Raw genomic sequence first — 18,639 nt, forward strand, 5'->3', positions numbered from 1 at the left:
GGTCCGCGGTTTGAAACGACCAGTTCCTCCTAAAGAGAAAAAGGTGGTTCCCTACCCCACTGAAAGTTAATTAGGTTTTCAGTAACTGACAACGTACTGGTTCTGTCCTTAGTGTTTTCTGCGGCTAAATCCTCAGATGTGGACAGCCTTTTCCTCCTTATTTGTCTGTGCTTAGTCTGGAAGCTCTGCTGAAACCTGTTTACTATGGGTGAGCCTCCTCCATTTGACGTAGCTTCCAGCATCACAGCGACATACAAACCTCCGCAGTCTGACAAACTGACAGACTAGTGGTGGTCTGAGATAAATCTAACATTCTTATTCAACCACCATATTAAATGGTAGATTAGAAACATTTGGTTTATCTCATACATAAATCAGTTGTGTGCAGTCTATTTTGACCCATAGTGACCCCACAAATGTCAGAGTAGAAAGGTGCTTTCTAGGATTCTCAATAGCTGATTTTTCAGGTGTAGACTAGTAGCTGTTTCCTGTCAGGCGCTTCAGACTCTAGTCTTCAACCTTTGGGTTAGCCAGCCATGTGCATTAATCATTTATACCACACAGGGAGTCTATCCTGAACATATGGATATTGTATTTTCAAAGTTAACATGACCTGAAGGTCAAATTACTGCTTACAATCTTTTCATGCCTCTTCCTCACATTCAGAATATCATACAAACCCTGTGGCATGGTGTTTGAGATAGGAGCACACCCTACTGTTCTAACCACATCTCTGATACTATCCTCAACCCACTGCACCGCCACTACCCTACCCTTGATCTTCTTTCCTCGAACACAGGCAACGCTGTATTCGTACATACTTTTGCCATTATCTACTCGACTTAAATGCTCTTAGAGACCACCACATCCCACCCACCCATCTCAAACACACAGTCTCCAAACTAACGGCAGCTGAGTTGACTCCGACTCATAGTAACCTAGACTTGGTCAGATATTGTTTCCTGAAGCCCTGGGGGTGCAGTAGCTTAGCATTCCGCTGCTTTCCAAAAAGCCAGAGTTTTAAAGTCAGAGGTTGCTCAGAGGGAGAAAGCCGTCACAGTCTACTCCTGGTAAGGGACAGCCTTGGGAAAACTTGGGGGCCATTTCAATCTGTTCTTTGTGTCACTGTGAGTGAGGCTTGACTAGACAGACAGCAACAAGGTATCATCCACAGGCAGGATTAAAGACCTGTCTGAAGTTAGCATTTTTCACATTCTACCTTTAATATCCATTTCTTATCTACTTTCTTTGCAAGAATATCAGGATATCTAGATGGGCACTCGGTCGCGTCAGTGGTTGCCACTGGTTAGATGCAAGTGGATGCTCAGGAAGTGCTGGCTGAGTGAGTGAGTGAACTCAGTGACTCACCTTCACCTCCATCTGTCCTTCTCTGGGTTGCTAAGCTTGAGTGCAGTAAGCGCGTGGTTGGTGATGTCCGGCAGGCTCAGAGGGGCCACAAGGTGCCAGAGCATCAAGCCTTATGTAGTTTCTGTGTTGAACCCCACTTGGTTAGTTGTGACAAGGCAGAATTTGAACAACATTTCTGACATGCAGTTTGCCCTAGAGGCACAAGTCTTTGTTTGCTCAATTTCTTAACCTTAATGGTTGACTTTTCTTGTTCTCAGTGGGGGTCCTGTAGCAAAGAAAGTAAGTGAAGCAGGTTCACAGAAAGGAAAATGTGAAATAAGTGTTGACATTTATCTGAAATTCAGCCAGGAATTTGTCAGCTTTTTTTGTGATAGGGCAGTGGATCAGACGGAAAAACTGCCTGGGAGAATTTAATAATTAATAGGTTAGTCTTAGGATGAAGGTTGTGTCCAAAACGTCAACATTTTAGGGTTCCTGCTTTTGGAATAAACTAATTTCCCTTCTCAATTGTTCCAGATCTAATGAGACATTGATGAAGTTCTCTTTTTCCATGGCAGTGGATGGTTTATTATGAAAGATTATTTTAGTTCATAATAAGAAAAACACTTAAAATAATTTATGCTTTTTCTCTCGAGTTTCATATGTGTTAATTGCACAACACTAAGCATAAAACTAAACAGACCCCGTATCTTGTCATTGTCTCTTTCATAGGACTTTTATAGGGTCAGCAAAATGGGACATCATAGGATCTACAGCCAGGTATAAATGGGTCAAATACCTGCTCTAGTATGAAGTAGCCATGTAGTAAGGTTTTGTTTTGTCATTCAAGTATAAAAATTGAGACATGAACATTTTGCAACATAAATAAAAATACTCTTCATGTCTTGAATTGTGAGCACTTCATCAAAGAAATATCAGGCAAAAAAACAGACACCATCTAGTCATTTCTGACCCATGGCAGCCCCAGGTGTTTCAGAGAAGAATCGTTCCCCATGGAGTATTAAAGGTTGTAACCTTTCAACGTTTACAAGTCCAATCAAAACAACTGTTATTCAAATTTGTGCTTCACAAAAGCTAGTGATGAAGAAACTGAAGAATTCTACCAAAGTCTCCAGTCAGAAATTGATCAAACATGTAATCTAGATGCATTGATGATTATTGGCAGTTGGAATACAAAAGTTGGAAACAAAAAGAAATGAACAGTAATGGAAAAATAGGGATTTGGTGATAAAACAAGGCTTGAAGGTAAACAAGCCACCATCTAGCTCAGAAGCAACAAAGCCCACATGGAAAAAGCACACCAGCCTGTGTGATCACGAGTTGTCAAAGGAATCAGGTATTAGGCATCAAAGAACAAAAATCTTAACATTGTGAATGAGGGGGAGTGAAGACTGGGGACCCAAAGCCCATCCATAGGTAACTGGACATCCCCTTCAGAAAGGTTGCAGGGAGGAGATGTTGCAGTGTAGCAACGATGAAACATACAACTTTCCTCTAGTTCTTAAATGCTTCCCTGCCCCCCACTAGCATGATCCCAATTCTACTTTACAAATCCAGCTACACGCGAGGATGTACACTGGTACAAATAGGAACTTAGGGGGAACCGATTACAAGGAACTTAGGGGAAACCGACTACATATATCCACCTCCCTGGGGAACAGACAACAGAAAAGTGGGTGAAGGGAGACATTGGACAATGTAAGACTTAACCAAATAATAATAATGTATAAATTATAAAGGGTTCATGAGGGAGGGGGCAGCAGGGAGGAAGGGGGAAATGAGGAGCTGTTACCAAGGGCTCAAGTAGAAAGCAAAGCTTTTGAGAATGATGATGGCAACAAATGTACAAATGTGCTAGACACAATGGATGTATGTGTGGATTGTGATAAGAGTTGTACAAGCCCCAAATAAAATGATTTAAAAACAAAACAAAAACCCCAAAGCTAAAGATTGCATGATAAGAAGTTTGCAAGACCAACGTATTCATCTCCAATACCTTTTTCAACAGCACAAAAGGTACAAATGGATTCCTCAGTGGAAATGCACAGAAACCAAGTTGTCTACAGTAGTGGGAAGAGAAGATGGAGATGCTCAATATAAGTAGCTAAAACCAAGGGAGAAGCTGACGGTGGAACAGATCATCAATTGCACACAGGAAAGTTCAGATTAAAGTTGAAGAAAATTAAAACAAGTCCACATGGGCCAAAATATGACTCTGAGTTATCCCACCTGAGTTTCAAGAACATCTCAAGAGTAGAATTGATGCATCGAACACAAATGACAGAAAAACTGAGGGGTGAAATAAAAATATCATACAAAAGAATGTAAAAGGTCATTAAAAAATCAAAAAGGAAAGGTGAACGTGAATGTCAGAGGAGAATGAAACGTGCTTTTAAATGTAGAGAACTAGGGCAAGTAGAGGAAATAATGAAGTCAATGAGCTGAATAGAAAATTTCAAAGGGAAGATTGAGAAAACAAAGTCAAATATTATAATGAAAATTTCAACGATTTACAGTTAGAAAAACAAAAAGAAGATATGCTCAGCTTATCTTAAAGTCAAGGAACTCAAGAAAACATTCAAGCCTTGTGTTGAAATATCGAGAGATTCTATGGGTAAAATACTGAACGATGCAGGAAATATCCCACAAGTTGGAAAGAATAGACAGAGTCGCGGTACCAAGAAGAACTAGCAAACATTTCACCATTTCAGGAGATAGCATATGAGAAAGAAGAAGTTCAAACTGCACTGGGTGCATTAGCCAAAAACAAAGATCGAGGACTTGATGGAACACCAACTGAACTGTTTCACAGAGCTGACGAGACACTAGAATAGAAACATTTGCTCATCTCTTGCAGGGAATTTGGAAGACAGCTACTTAGCCCACTGATAGGAAGAGATGCATATGTGTTCCCAGTCCAAAGACAATGACACAAAAGATGCTCAGATTATAGTACAACATCACTGACATCACAGGCAAGCAAAATTCCACTGCAGATCATCCAACAATAGTTGCAGCAGTCCATTGACGGGATGCTGCCAATCTTCCGGTCGGATTCAGAAGAGGAACATCATTGCTGATGTTAGATAGATCTTGGCTGAAATCAGATAATACTAAAAGGATGTTTGATTGTATTTTGTTGACTATGCTAAGGCATTAGACTGTGTGGAAGAATGGAAACTCCAGAACACTTCATTGTGCTCAAGTGGTGTTCATGTATGGATCAAAAAGGCAATTGTGTAAACAGAACATGGAAATATTTTATGGTTTAAAATTAAGAAAGATGTATCAGAATTGTACCTTTCACCGTAATTATTCAGCCTGTATGAAAATAATCAAATAAACTAGATTATATACATATAAATGTGGCCTCGGGATTGGAGGATGGTTTACTAACAGACAGATATGCAGATGACACAACCTTGCTTGCTGAAAGTGAGGAGGACTTGAAGCACTTGATGAAGATCAAGGATTGCAGCCTTCCATATGGATTACCACTCACAACTGGACCAATAGTTAACATCTCGCTAAATGCAGAGAAGATTGATATTGTCAAGCAGTTTGTCTTCCTTGGCACTACAGTCAATGCTCGTGGAAGTAGCGGTCACTGGGAAGACCATGACAAAACCTCTTTAATGCGTCGAGCAGTGAAGACATTACTTTGCACTCTCTGTAGTCCTTGAGCACAGCCATGGCATTTTCAATGGCCTCGTATCCATGTGAAAGTTGGACATTGAATCGGAGAATTGACAGATTAGTATTATGGTGTTGGTGAAGAATCTTGAAACTATCATGGGCTATTGAATGAACAAACAAATTGTTCTGGAATCAGTGCAGCCAGAATGTTCCTTATAAGTAAGGAAGACAAGATTTCATTTCATATATTTTAGATATGCTGTCAGGAGGGACCAGTGCCTGGAAATCAACATCATGTTTGGTTAAGTAGATGGACAGCAAACAGAGGAAGACGCTCAACAGGAGGTGTTGACACAAGAGCTGCAACTGTGGGTTCAAGCTTACGAGATACTGCGAGCAAGTGCTGGACTGGGCAGTGCTTGCTCTGCTGTTCACAGGGTCACTACGAGTCAGAACAGAGGCCATAGTACCGTACCTAAGAACAACAAAAAACCCAGGTCTTGGCACATTTTATTATAATATTTGACTTTATTTCCTTGAGCTGCCTGTGTTAGACAGAGTTCTCTAGAGAGATAAAACCAGATTGCTGATAATTATATCTATATATAGATATAAAGATAGATATATAACACAAGAAATGAACAGTTAAATTATAAACAGATAGGTATATAATATAAGAAATGAGCACTTAAGTTATAAACAGATTGATATATAATACAAGAAATGAACAGTTAAATTATAAAGCAGTACAAATGGCTCAGTGTGACTCACTCCCATGAGAAAGTTGTCAGGCACTAGCAGTCCTTCAAGTCTTGAGGGCCGTCAGGTAGTCCTCTGTAGAGAGAGAACTAGGCTATCCCAGCACAGGCAGCAAACAGGAAGGCAGGTCACCAGCCATCAACCAGGTCACCAACTGTCAGTCCTCAGCTCCAGAGATGTAAATTTCATTCCTGTGGTCTTAAAGGGACCTCAACTTACAGTGACACAGTCCACAGGCTAGGTGTCCCAGAGGTAGTGTGCCCTTTAAATTGAGGCACAGAACAAGCAAGGCAGCTGCACACTGGTCCGATGATTAAAGAGCGAGAGACAAGAAAGGCGAGGCTCACCGAGTCACTTATCTCTCCGCCCTTTAATTAATCACACTTGTGTTTATCGGCCAGGCTGGCACAATAAACTATCTCACTGCCTTTTGAAATTTTCTGTTAAAGTCTCTTACTTCATCACTTTTCTATTAGTCTTAGCTACTCTACCAATTAGAGCAAATTCCTTTTCTAACAGCTGCTTTGATCTTTTCTTTCTGTCCTTTTTAAAAAAAATTATCACTTGCCTTCTTCATGCATGTGTTTGAGGCATCCCAAAACTCATCAGGTCTTCTGTCTTTAGTGTTCTATGCATCAAATCTGTTCTTCAGCTTTTCTCAGAATATTCTTGGGGCATACTTAAAGCCTTATTTTGGCTCTTGTGAACTTGTTTTAATTTTCTTCAGTTTCTACCTGAACTTACATACGAGCAATTTATAGTCTATTCCACAGTCAGCCCCTGGCCTGGTTTCAGCTCCTGATATTGAGCTTCTCTATCATCTCTATGGTCAATTTGACTTCTGTATATTCCATCTTGAACAGTTCACATGTAGAATATACCTTTTTAAAGTATTTTTTATGAGCTAGTTGTTAGTCTTCCAAAATTCTATCATGAGATCACCAGCTCTGTTTCTTTCATTAAGTCAATTGTTTTTCAACTAGTGGTGAGTGTTGGGTGCTATTGGCTGGGGAAAGACAGGGCTTTCTAATCAAGTATCTTTACCGAGACAGTTCTCTCCTTTCCGACAGGGTTACTCTGAGTCACTATTGACTTACTAGCCGTGAGTTTGGAGTTTTTCGTTTCTTTCTGTTTCTAACATTTGCTCTCCAATTGCCAGTAAGCATCAGTGCATCTTGACTGCACATTTGACACATTTCAGAATTCTTCAATTTCTTCACTAGCTTTCATTGTTGGTGCATAAATTTGATTAATAGCTATAAAGAATGACTGGATTTTCTTGTATGAAGATGAGCATAATTTTCTCATAGACATGACCTATTCTCACAGGAAAACTTTTTTTGAATATCATTATACCTATGTTAGGCTCCAAATAAGCCTTCACAACTTTATTGCTTTTGTTATAATTAAAATTATATTAAATTCTAGTAAGGTCGCTGTATGTACTGTAATATTTACTGTTATAGGAATCCCTAGGAATCCCCAGGAAAATATTTACTACCAGATATTTATTATTCAGAGAATATAGGAGACAACAAACAGAATAGGGTAAAAAAGAAACCAAAATCAAAACTTGGAAACAGAGAATGGGCCATGATGGCAGACAGAAGATTCTTACAAAATCTATTTTCTGTTCTTGCATACAAGATCCATGCCATACCTCCCTCGCAGCTAAATGTGTGAATGGGATAGAATGTAAGCAAAAATGAAATGTGTGCTGTGTTCTTCTGATAGGACCAAAGTTCCTGCTCTGCAGCCATATGCGTGAAGATGTCATAGGCTACACTAACTCGAGTCTCTGAATGTGCACCCGGAGCAGCGCTACATCTGTCTTGCTGGCCAGGAACACCTGCCTTCAACTTGCACACATGTGGTCATTATGAGAATAAGTTTTTAAAAAGTACTGCTATTAAAGTTCCAGTTATGACATACAACATTTTATTAAATGTTCAAATAAGTCTCTGTTCAGTAGATGACTATAGACAAGCTTATTATTTGCTCACATGTATTTTCTTAGTAGATTGCCTTAAATAAGAACACACACACATACACACACATGTGCCCACAGTATTGTGTGAAGATCATCCAGCTCAAAAAGCTGTTCTTTCCATCAGCCTATTTAACAAGATTGAAGCAAATGAAGACAATTGTATATAATGGCTTGTAATGGGAACAAGTCTTGGCTTTACCATGAACTCAAGAGAGCAAGGTGCAGTCCAAGCAGGGACTGCTGAGGGGCTCTGCGGGGCTGGTCACATTCATGGCAGGGAGTTAGCCCAGAGGATTAGGGAATCTCTCTTTTGATTCCAAAGGGCTCATTTTAACAGATTTTTTCAAAGGATCGAACAATCATGAAGGCTTATGATGAAGAAGTTTTGATAAAACTGAAAACATCATTGGAGAGAAAAAGGTCCAGAATATTGTGCTGAGGTAAATTTCCCCATCACAGAAATGAAACGGCATGTTTTTTTTTTTGAGAGTGGTAAGGGCTGTCCTGGGAAAATTTTATGGGGAAACCTTAGTTCAATCCCCCTCCAGGATTGACCTTTTCCCTTTACTTCTTTTTTCCCCCAAACTCAACATGCTTTTAGAAGGAGCATGAGTTAGGTATGCTGAGTATGCAAAGTCGCTGTTTCCACATGGGTGCAATATAGAACGCCCCAGAAGGGGTAGGTGTGGAAACCCTGACTTTAGATGTGTATAGACGCACTTTGGAGGCATGCTAAGAAGCAATAGCTGTCGACATTTTTGTTTATAAAAATGTCTATGATTTTGTAGCAATTATTTTTACTTGCTCCTCTTATATGCAAGCCATTTTCCACTTTGAAATACATTTTAGATAGTAAACTAGTTACACAAACTTAGAAAATAGCTATTATAACATATTTGAAGGACTGTTTTATGACAGAGTGGCCCAAATATGTTCTCAGCCAGGAAGTATAACAGTGTTAGCCCCCACCATTGCATCCCCTGAGACCTTGTTATAAATGCGAATCCTCGGGTCTTAGGCCAGACCTACAGCATCAGAAACTCTGGCATGGGGCTGGTCTACGAGCTTTACAAGGACTTGTAATAGACACTCAAGTTTGCAAACCACTCTGGCTTTGACACTAGAGAAGCTTTGTGAGTTTGTACACGTTGCTTACTTTTTCTGGGTTGTAATTTTAAAGGTAATATATGAGTGATAAAAATCGACTCTGCTGCTTGAGAGTGTTTTTTTTTTTTAGTTTTACCTTCAGTGCTTATATTTATAAAGTCCCACATATGTTGTAGATTTTCAAATCATTGCTATTCTTTCCCCTTCCCCTTTTGTGTTGCTCCAGGTAAGTCTCGGCCAGCTGAGGACTTTGGAAATTAGAGGCGCAGGAATAAATGGAAAATCACGAGAGTACCTTGGTAAGATGCCCTGAGTTACTGCTATGTAAACTTCAGAGAAGAAGTACAGATTGAAATGGATTATAAAGGCTAGTTTCCTATGTTAATAAGGTTAGTTTGACCTGGTCAATGGTTAATATCAGGTTTCAACCTGATGATTTTCATAACCTTCTCCCCAACAACTAGCTTCTTTGTTCATGGCAACTACACATAGAAAGGGTGTAGGGCAGTGCTGAGTACCTATTAAGCACTCCGTATGTGTTAACTAAGGAGAATCACTATTCAGTGGTACACCCAGGTTTAATTTCCAAAGCATACCAAGCCCAACCATGGTTCATTTGTCAGTGGAAGCCTACAAGTGGTTAGGATGTTGAACATGTTTCAGCGAAGCTTCTAATCTAAACTAAAACAAGTAAGCAAATAAGCCCTGGAGACATGCTTCCCCCAAATAAACCAATGAATTCCCTCTGCTCACAATGGTCCAATCCGGTTGTGTGTAGGGTCACCATAGGCCAGGGACTGACTCAGCGAGAACAATAACAATGATTAAGCTTGTCACTGCTAGACTCAAATTCTATTAGGCTCAGGGATTTTTATTTGTTTTATTTACTAAAGTATCCTCAGCCTATGAAAGAATGCCCGCTCTAGTGGTGTGAGTGGCGATACTGGAAGGGTGGAGGGAGGGTGGGGTGGAAAGGGGTAACCGATTACAAGGATCTACATATAACCTCCTCTCTGGGGGACGGAAAACAGAAATGTGGGTGAAGAGAGACGTTTGACAAAATAATAAATTTTAAATTATCAAGTGTTCATAAGGGAGTGGGGAGCAGGGAGGGAGGGGAAAAATGAGGACCTGATGCCAGGACTCTGGTGGAGAGCAGATGGTTTGAGAATGATGAGGGCAATGAATGTACAAAAGTGCTTTACACAATGTATGGGTGTATTGACTATGATAAGAGTTGTATGAGTCCCTAATGAGGCAATTAAAAAATAATGGCTGGTCTAGAACCTGTGCTCAATAAATATATATTGAATGAACAAGTGAAATGATATCTTATGGAAGCTATCGAGTCTTTTACATGCAACTTCCTCTTTCCTTCTTCTCCACCTGTCCACTGTGACTTTAGGACAATTCTATGGCATCCTGGCCTTCCAGTCTAGCAAGTCATAAACTAGACATGGGCTTGTCAATCATACTAACCCTCCCCACCATCGGGTGCCATAAAGTCAATTCTGACTCCTAGTCACCTTGTAGGACCAAGTAAAACTGTTCCCTAGGATTTCTGAGACTCTACATCTTTACTGGAGTCAACAGACACGTTTGTCCTTTGCAGTGGCTCATGGATTTGAACAGCTTGTCGGTTAGCAGCCCCGTGCTTACCCATGTCATCATTGAGGCTCCTTACATTAACCAACAGGGATGTGAACATGTAGATTTTTATTCAGCAGATTTAGTGTGTGACTTGAGACTGAATTTCTCTCAGACCCTCAGATCTTCCATCCTTGCATAACCATCTTTTTCCTGTTTCCTGTTTCTCCGCATCTCTTCTCTTCTCTCCATAGGGACACCAGCCATGTTTTATTGGAGTCTATCCTACTCCAGTATGAGCTCACGGTAACTACGTTTGGAAAGACCTTGTTTCCATATAAGGTACTAGCACACACACAGTTACCACTATTAGAATTGCCACATCTTTTTAAGGACACCATTACCAATAACAAATTGTAACATGTCAGAAATACCTAGCTCAGAGAGCGTTAATATGTTTTATATTTATTAGCTTATGAAGAAGGTGGCATGAGCCTTGGCATGGAGCTATCTTGGATTTAAAGAGAAACAAGCTTGTAAATGTCATTACATTCTTCCTACAATTACAAATGGTTGGATCTTAAGAACGAAGAAGGGAATTAAGCCTCCTGCTTTTTATCCAGATAATATTGTGTTATTGCTGCATATTTCTGTATAGTGTGTTTCGTGAATTCCAGAGGTAAGACACTTAGCTCAGGCTGCATAGTGAATAAATGCTAGAGTTGGTACCTTAACACTGGGAGTTAGATTCCAGAGTCTGTGGGCACAACCATTTTATATATATATACACATATATATACACACACATACATACATACACATATATACACATATATACATATATATCCATTTCTAAAATTAGCGTCACCCATGAAAACACCCAAACTCATTGACATAATGCACAGAAACTCTGGCGGTGTAGTGATTAAGAGCTTTTCTTTGGGAGAACTCAATGGCAATTTGCCTCTATACAGATTAAACCAAACTCACCACCATGGAGGCAATTCTGACTCACAATGACTCCATAGCACAGAGTAGAATTGCCCCATTGGATTTTCGCGCTGTGTACTCTTATTGAAGTATAAAGTCTCCTTGTTCTCCCTCAGAGCTGCTGTTGGTTTCAAACTTCAGACGTTGTGGCTAGCACTCTACCTGGGATGGGTCTACTCTGTGACATGAGGTCACTCAGAGGTGACAGCTGTCCAACAGCACTTAACAACAGTGCAAAGTTGTGCATATGTAGTCCCTGCTAATGTTGCAGTGTCATCTCTAAATGGCACCTTCTTACTCTCCTCCCTCTCCTTAGAAACACTGGTTTAAGAATGAGGATGCTAATTACAAGGTTGGTGGTTCAGACTCACTAACCACTCTGACATAGAAAGAGGAGGCCATCTGCTGCTATACAGAAGTGCCGTCTCACAAACATTATCTCAATGTCCAATGTAAGTCAGAATTAACTTGATGGCTGTGGCACTTTTTTCGTTTTTAAAAAATTTAATAAATCTTTTTATTGGGGCTCATACAACTCTTATCACAATCCATACATACATCAATTGAGTAAAGCACCCTTATACATTCGTTGCCCTCGACATTCTCAAAATTCACCTTCCACTTGGGTTCCTGGAATCAGCTCGTTTTCCTTTTTCCCTCCCCCTCCCTCCCCGCTTCCCCCTCCCCCTGTACCCTTAATAGTTCATAGATTATTATTTTATCTTATCTTACACTGCCCGGCGTCTCCCCCACCCACCCTCCCATTGCCCATCCCCCAGAGAGGAGGTTACACATAGATCCCTGAGATTGGTTCTCCCCTTCTACACCTCCTTCACTGCTGGTCCTGAGGGGTTCATCCATCCTAGATTCCCTGTGTTTCCAGATCCCTACTGCACCACTGTGCATCCTCTAGTCTAACCAAGTCCGCAAGGTAGAATTGGGATCATGATAATTGGGAGGGTAGGAAGTGTTCAAGAACTAGAGGCAGGTTTTGAGTTTCATTGTTGCTACTCTGAACCCTGAGTGACTCATCTCCTCCCCACTACCCCTCTGCAAGGGATGTCCAGCTGTCTACAGATGGGCATTGGGTCCCCATCACGCACTTCTCCTCATTCATGGTGATGTGATTTTTTCCCCATGCCTTTGTTGTTTGAAACCTGACCTTCATGATCACACATGTTGGTGTGCTTCTTCCATGTGGGCTTTGTTGCTTCTGGGCTAGATGGCCGCTTGTTTGCCTTCAAGCCTTTATGACTCCAGATGCTATATCTTTTTGATAGCCAGGCACCATCAGTTTTCTTCGCCACGTTTGCTTATACACATGTCTGTCTTCAGTGATCAGGTCGGGAAGGTGGGTATCATGGAATGACCGTTTAGCTGGACAAGGTGCTATTGCATTGAGAAAGTGTGTGCGAGGAGGTCCTATGTCCACCTGCTACCCTACTACTGAACCTATAAATATATGTACATAGGCCTATTTCCCCCAAATTCATAAATATATTTACATGTGTACATTCTGTATTTAGGCTTCTATGTATGCCCTTTGCTTCCTATTCCTTTCCTCTATTTCCTTATCCTTTCCTCCCATCCACTACCATGTTCAGCCTTCATTCTGGTTTCAGTAATTCCTCTCAGTTACCTCGTCTTTGGGTCACTCCCTATCAGTCCTCCCTTCCCCTCCCTGGCACTGGTTTTGTTTCCCTTGTCCCTGTGTTGGGCGACACCTCCTTCTTCCCCTCCCTCCCACGCTCTCATGTCCCTCCAGGACCGTTGGTCCCGTTATTTGCTTCTCGCATTGTTCGTCCAGCCTATCTTATCTAGGCGGACCTGCAGATATAGTAATATGTGCATACAAATGCAGAGGGCTTTGAAAGTGCCTGAGTGGCTCATAAGAACATGGCTTCGACAGCAGCAACACCGACAGGCTGATAGACAACAAAGGGCTGTGGCACTCTTTTTATGTTTGAACATTTTATTGTGTTTTAGGTGAATGCTTACATAGCAAGCTAGTTTTCAATGAGTACTTCTTACACAGTTGTACAACTGCACATGGCATCCCAGCAATAATGTCAACATTTTCCTCATTCCTTCCATGGGCTCTCCATTCACATTCATCCAGTTTCCTTGTCCCTTCCAACCTTCTCATCTCCGGTTTCGGCAAGCGTTGCCCATCGGTCTTGTGCAGTGGACTGTTCTGCGGAGCATCTTTCCCTGGGTGCTATTGTTTAGGTGACAGGCCCCAGGAGGAAGTCAGGAGCCCTAGAGCCATGGGTTTGGCCTTGGGCTGCTAACTTTCAGATTGGCGGTGCTGTGCTGGAGCGAGGCAGCATAGTCCACTCAGATGAAGATTCATAGTTTCAGAAAGCCCGTGTAGGGCTGCGATGAGTTGGAACTGACTAGATGACACTTGGTTTAGACTCAATGGCAGAGAGTGTTTTGGGTAAGCAACGGAGAGCTAACCCCAAATTCAAATCCATCAGCTGATCTTTGAGAGAAAGAGGGTGTTATCTGTTCCCATAAAGATTGACACCCTCAGAAAACCCTTTAGAAGGTCACTTTGAGTTGGAATCTCGGTGATGGCCGGGGGTGGGTGTGCTAATTGCCTGAGTATTGGTGGTGTCTGGGAGTATTTGCAGCTTCAGACCAGGCCAGGTCGTCACAGTCTCAGAGGTTCAATTCTCTGAATGCTTCATGCTTCCTCACTTTTTGGCCTTTGCACACAGTTTATTTTACTGGTATGCATCTCTACAATCTCTTTATCATGCTAATTCATGATTATTATTCTGTTTTCCAGCTCAGCTTTATTTGTTCAATGGACTTGGTGTATTTAGTGTACCTTCCTAAAAGTTAAAGCCTGCAAGAGAATAGACCACTTTCGTCTCATCCACTGTTCTTTCTCAGGCACTGTGCTGTGTGTCTGGGAACACCTCTTTTACACGGACCTCAAGTTGATTCTGACTCACAGCAATGTTATAAAACAGAACAGAACGTCTCCACAGTATTACAGAGGTTGTAAATCTTTATCAGTCAGTCTGATCTTTCTCCAGCACAGCAGCTATTGGGCTTGAACTGCCCATATTGTGGTTAGTAGCCCAATGCTTAACTCACCAGGGTTCTATAGAAATATGATTTGATTGAAGGTCTACAAGGTCAGCACCCTTCGATGTACACAGGCTTTTAAAAAAGCAGTAACGAAAGAAAAAGAAGAGCCTTCTCTATTGGACATCCAAACCCTCAAATCATGCCCATTTTCTTCAGTTGTGCTTCTCACAAATTGAAGTCCTTAGATCTTTGCCCATGAGTGTCCTCTTCTCTGACATACCTCATCTTCTTCCCGAGCCAGTGACTGTTGTCTCAAGCTCTGTCCCACAGATGGAGCACACAGAGGTGGCCCCATAGTGTCTAGATTCCTTGAGTACAAAGACCTCCTAATGACTGAGGATTTTAAAAATAAGGCATGTTTGTACATGGAACTGCATTTACACATCCCCATTAAGAGGTGTGGGGGCAGCAATCAGTGGTGATCATTCTGCACCCTGCCCACACAGCAATTTCAAGCCACTTCGAGGCAGTGTGTTCTTTCATACACAAACTGATAGTTCACTGGGGGCCTGGCAGGCTGACTAATATACGGAGTGTTATTGTAGCTGCTTAGAAACTCCCTGTTTCCCGGAATCATGTCAATTGTACTATTTTGACTCCCACTGACAAGGTGTGACTTCTGTTAACTTTTCTTGCCAAGCCCCCTTCTTCTCCCTTCATCAAACTCCCAAAACACTCACTTCTCAGTGGGACTGAGAAAATGACTGCAGATGTTATAAGAGCATATGTATTTTTATACATAGCACACACCATAAATAGCATGTATATTATAGGGAGAAACCTGGCCTCCTTTTCCCTTTTGAAATTATACATGAAGTCTTTAATTATTAGAGGGCATTTTGCCATCATCGATGTTATAATGTAGCTACCAGGAACTTCCTGATACAAAGTTTACCTACCATGCTTTTGAGAGACTACAGCAGATGAAGGTGGTTGTTGATGCTTTACTGCTTCAGGCTTCCCTCACCCTGGATGATGGGCTCTCCAAAAATCAAGTCTTTTTTCAGAAGAGGGATATAAAGAATGTCTGTCATGTAGTCCCCTAATCTGGTGTCAATTTAAGGATGAAGAGTGTAGGGTGGAGGCTAGGCTGTCAATCTGGTGATAACCAATGAGACTTATGTGGGCATGGCCTTCTCCTGAGAATTCTAGGAAATCTGGTACTTCCTCCTTGGGGGCAGAAGACACCTCTTTCTCTCTGCCACTCCTGGAGAGACATTGCAGAAGACAGGCCACATGGATGCAACCAGACCTCAGAAGCCAGAGAAGCCACAGATAGGCCCCTGCCAGCACTAAGATATTTATAACGCCACTGGACCCAAAGACTTTCTACCCATTGGCTTGTGATGGTCCTGCATTTGGCTTCATTCATGTGTTTGTGAGTCTGAAGAGGACTTTATAGATTGGTATCGGACATATGGGCTAATATCAGGGTTATGGCCTTGGACTGGACTGGCTTGGGATGTTTTCTCAATGTTCAATTCCTCTTGTATATAAACCTCTCCCTTATATATATATGCATGTTTATGAATTTGTTTCTCTAGTCTACCCGGACGAACACATCCAATGAACCCATTGAACATTTTCAAATTTATAATTCAAGATAATCCTCAATTTTCCTTGGAAGAATTAACTTGAAAAATATTCGTTTAAGTTTTCATTTGTTTGTTTGTATTCCTTCCATCCAAATTGTTTCAACATCCTTAAAGATGCATTCACATGCTTATTTTGACAATCAGGAAAACTGACATCAAATGAGATTTGAAACCAGATTAGTGATCAGAGTTGGTGGATTATTGACACTTGATTCATCTTCAAAATTCAACTCTTGCTATAGTCTATAGCCTTCTTAAGGCTGGAAATAATATTTTCTTCATAGATTTATTCTCTTTTAGCATATAGCACTGTTTCACATATAAAGCAAGTACTCCATGTATACTGAATTTAATTGAATAGTCATTGTTCTGAATTGTGAAGAGTTCATTCTTATTAGAAAGCATTAACACCAAAGTAAATTTTAAGACAGATATGTAATTAAATAGACATGGTAGACGGATATTTTTATGTCCACTAGACACTGATGGAAGGAGTCTTGGTAGTATAGTGGGTTATGCGTCGGGTGTTCACCACAAGGTCAGCAATTTGAGTCCACCAACTGCTCTGCAAGAGAAACGTGTGGCTTTCTAATTCCCTAAACCGTCAAGGTCTCAGAAACCCACACCGAGCTGCTTTCCCCTGCCCTATAGAGTTGCTATGAGTGAAAATCCACTGGGTGGCCGTGGGTTTGATTTGGTTTGAGACATTCCTGCCTATGGGTGGAGTCAAATATGTCAATCAAGTGATAGCTTAGTGATATTTACTTGCTGACTTTTTTGTATAAGAGTGTGGGCCTCTGGGAACTGCCTCTCTCTCTGCCACTTCACCTTCCTCCTTGCTGGACTTCACTGGGACAGTGGCTGCCTGCAGAGGCAGCCCCAACTGTGCCACCTGTCCCTGAGAGCTCTCAACGCCCTGCCATGCTTTCCTTGACCTCGAGTCCATGAGACTCTACACTAACCAGCCTGTGGTCCCCCCCCCCCCCCGCTTTCTACTTCACTATTCTGTGTCATTAGCCTGCAGCTTCCTGAGTCTGAAAAGGGTCAGGCTAGTATCAGATCTATGGACATGAGTTGGACTGGACTGTGATACATTCTTATAAAATTGTTTCTTATTATGAATTTCTTATACATAGATTAGCATCACTGGTTTGTTTCCAGTGGTTCACAACCTGTGGGTCACGACCCCTTTAGGGGTTGAACGACCCTTTCACAGGGCTTGCCCAATTCACAACAGTAGCAAAATTAGTTATGAAGTAGCAACAAAAATAATTTTATAGTTGGGGGGGTCACCACAACATGAAAAGTTATATTAAAGAGTCGCAGCATTAGGAAGTTTGAGAACTACTGCAACTCTAACCAATCCTACCTAACACAGATATGATTCAAATCTTTTAGATATAAAAATATTCAGCATCAACACCTCAGCAAAATGTACTTCTATTTCCCTGGGAATACAAAAATGATTACATCATACATCTGACTGCAGATACATTATAGTCAATCATTGATATAGATATACAAGCAAATAATGATGATGATAATAAAAAGTTTTTCTCAAGGCCTTTTGGCCATTTAAAAATATATTAGAAGATGAGTATTGATTCCCCATTGAAGATGTTCATGAGAATCTGGGACAAATTCTTATTTTCAAGGCAGATAACACAAAAATCATGGGATAGGCATCCTGCTCTGAGTAAAGGCATCACTCTACACAAAGAGCAAAGAGACTTCCTGCTCTTGAAATGAGACCACCCCTCAGCAGGATTGCTAACTGTGTTTTACAGGAATCAGGGAACTAAGAACTCTTCTTGATTCTGGAAGTATCTTTTTCAACCTCACTCTTTCTTCCTTTTATGCTCACAGCTTCCCAATTATATGACCCTTGCTTTCTTCAAGACTGATATTATCATTACTCAAATACCAGCTCCAATCAGGAATTCCACGAAAATCATTAACATGCTTGATACTTAGAACTCTAATCCCCAAAGTCTTTACTAAAAGTTTTTTTAAAATCCCTGATCCATTTATTAACCTATTTCCAAAACATGTTGGTTCCCAAATCCTTCCCTTCTTGACCTCAATCTGTTTTGTGAAACTGACCTTTACCTTGTTGTTCTAACCAATCTGGCTCTCTTCGGATGCTTACTCTCTATTTCTCTCAATCAGAAGCTGTTTTAGCTCCTAAACCTTCCCTATTAGAGGCGCTAGGAGCAATGGTACAAGCCATATTTGTTCTTCATTGTAACCCTTATACTGTGTTTTTTTCTCTCTCCTTAAAGCACATAGGCTTCTCTCATGTCATCAGGCTCTTTGGCTGATGGCCTCACTTTGATGCCACTCAAATGCCACTCATTTTCTTTGTCAAGGGGTTTTGACTCTTACCTCAGTTTTATTCTCCTCAGCAACTGTTGCTGCTTAGGTGCCATGGTGTTGATTCTGACGTACACTGACCCCGCCCTGCACCAACCATCCTCACAATCATTGATACCTTTGAACACATTG

Source organism: Tenrec ecaudatus, chromosome 1 (assembly GCF_050624435.1).
Source record: "Tenrec ecaudatus isolate mTenEca1 chromosome 1, mTenEca1.hap1, whole genome shotgun sequence".
Taxonomy (NCBI): domain Eukaryota; kingdom Metazoa; phylum Chordata; class Mammalia; order Afrosoricida; family Tenrecidae; genus Tenrec; species Tenrec ecaudatus.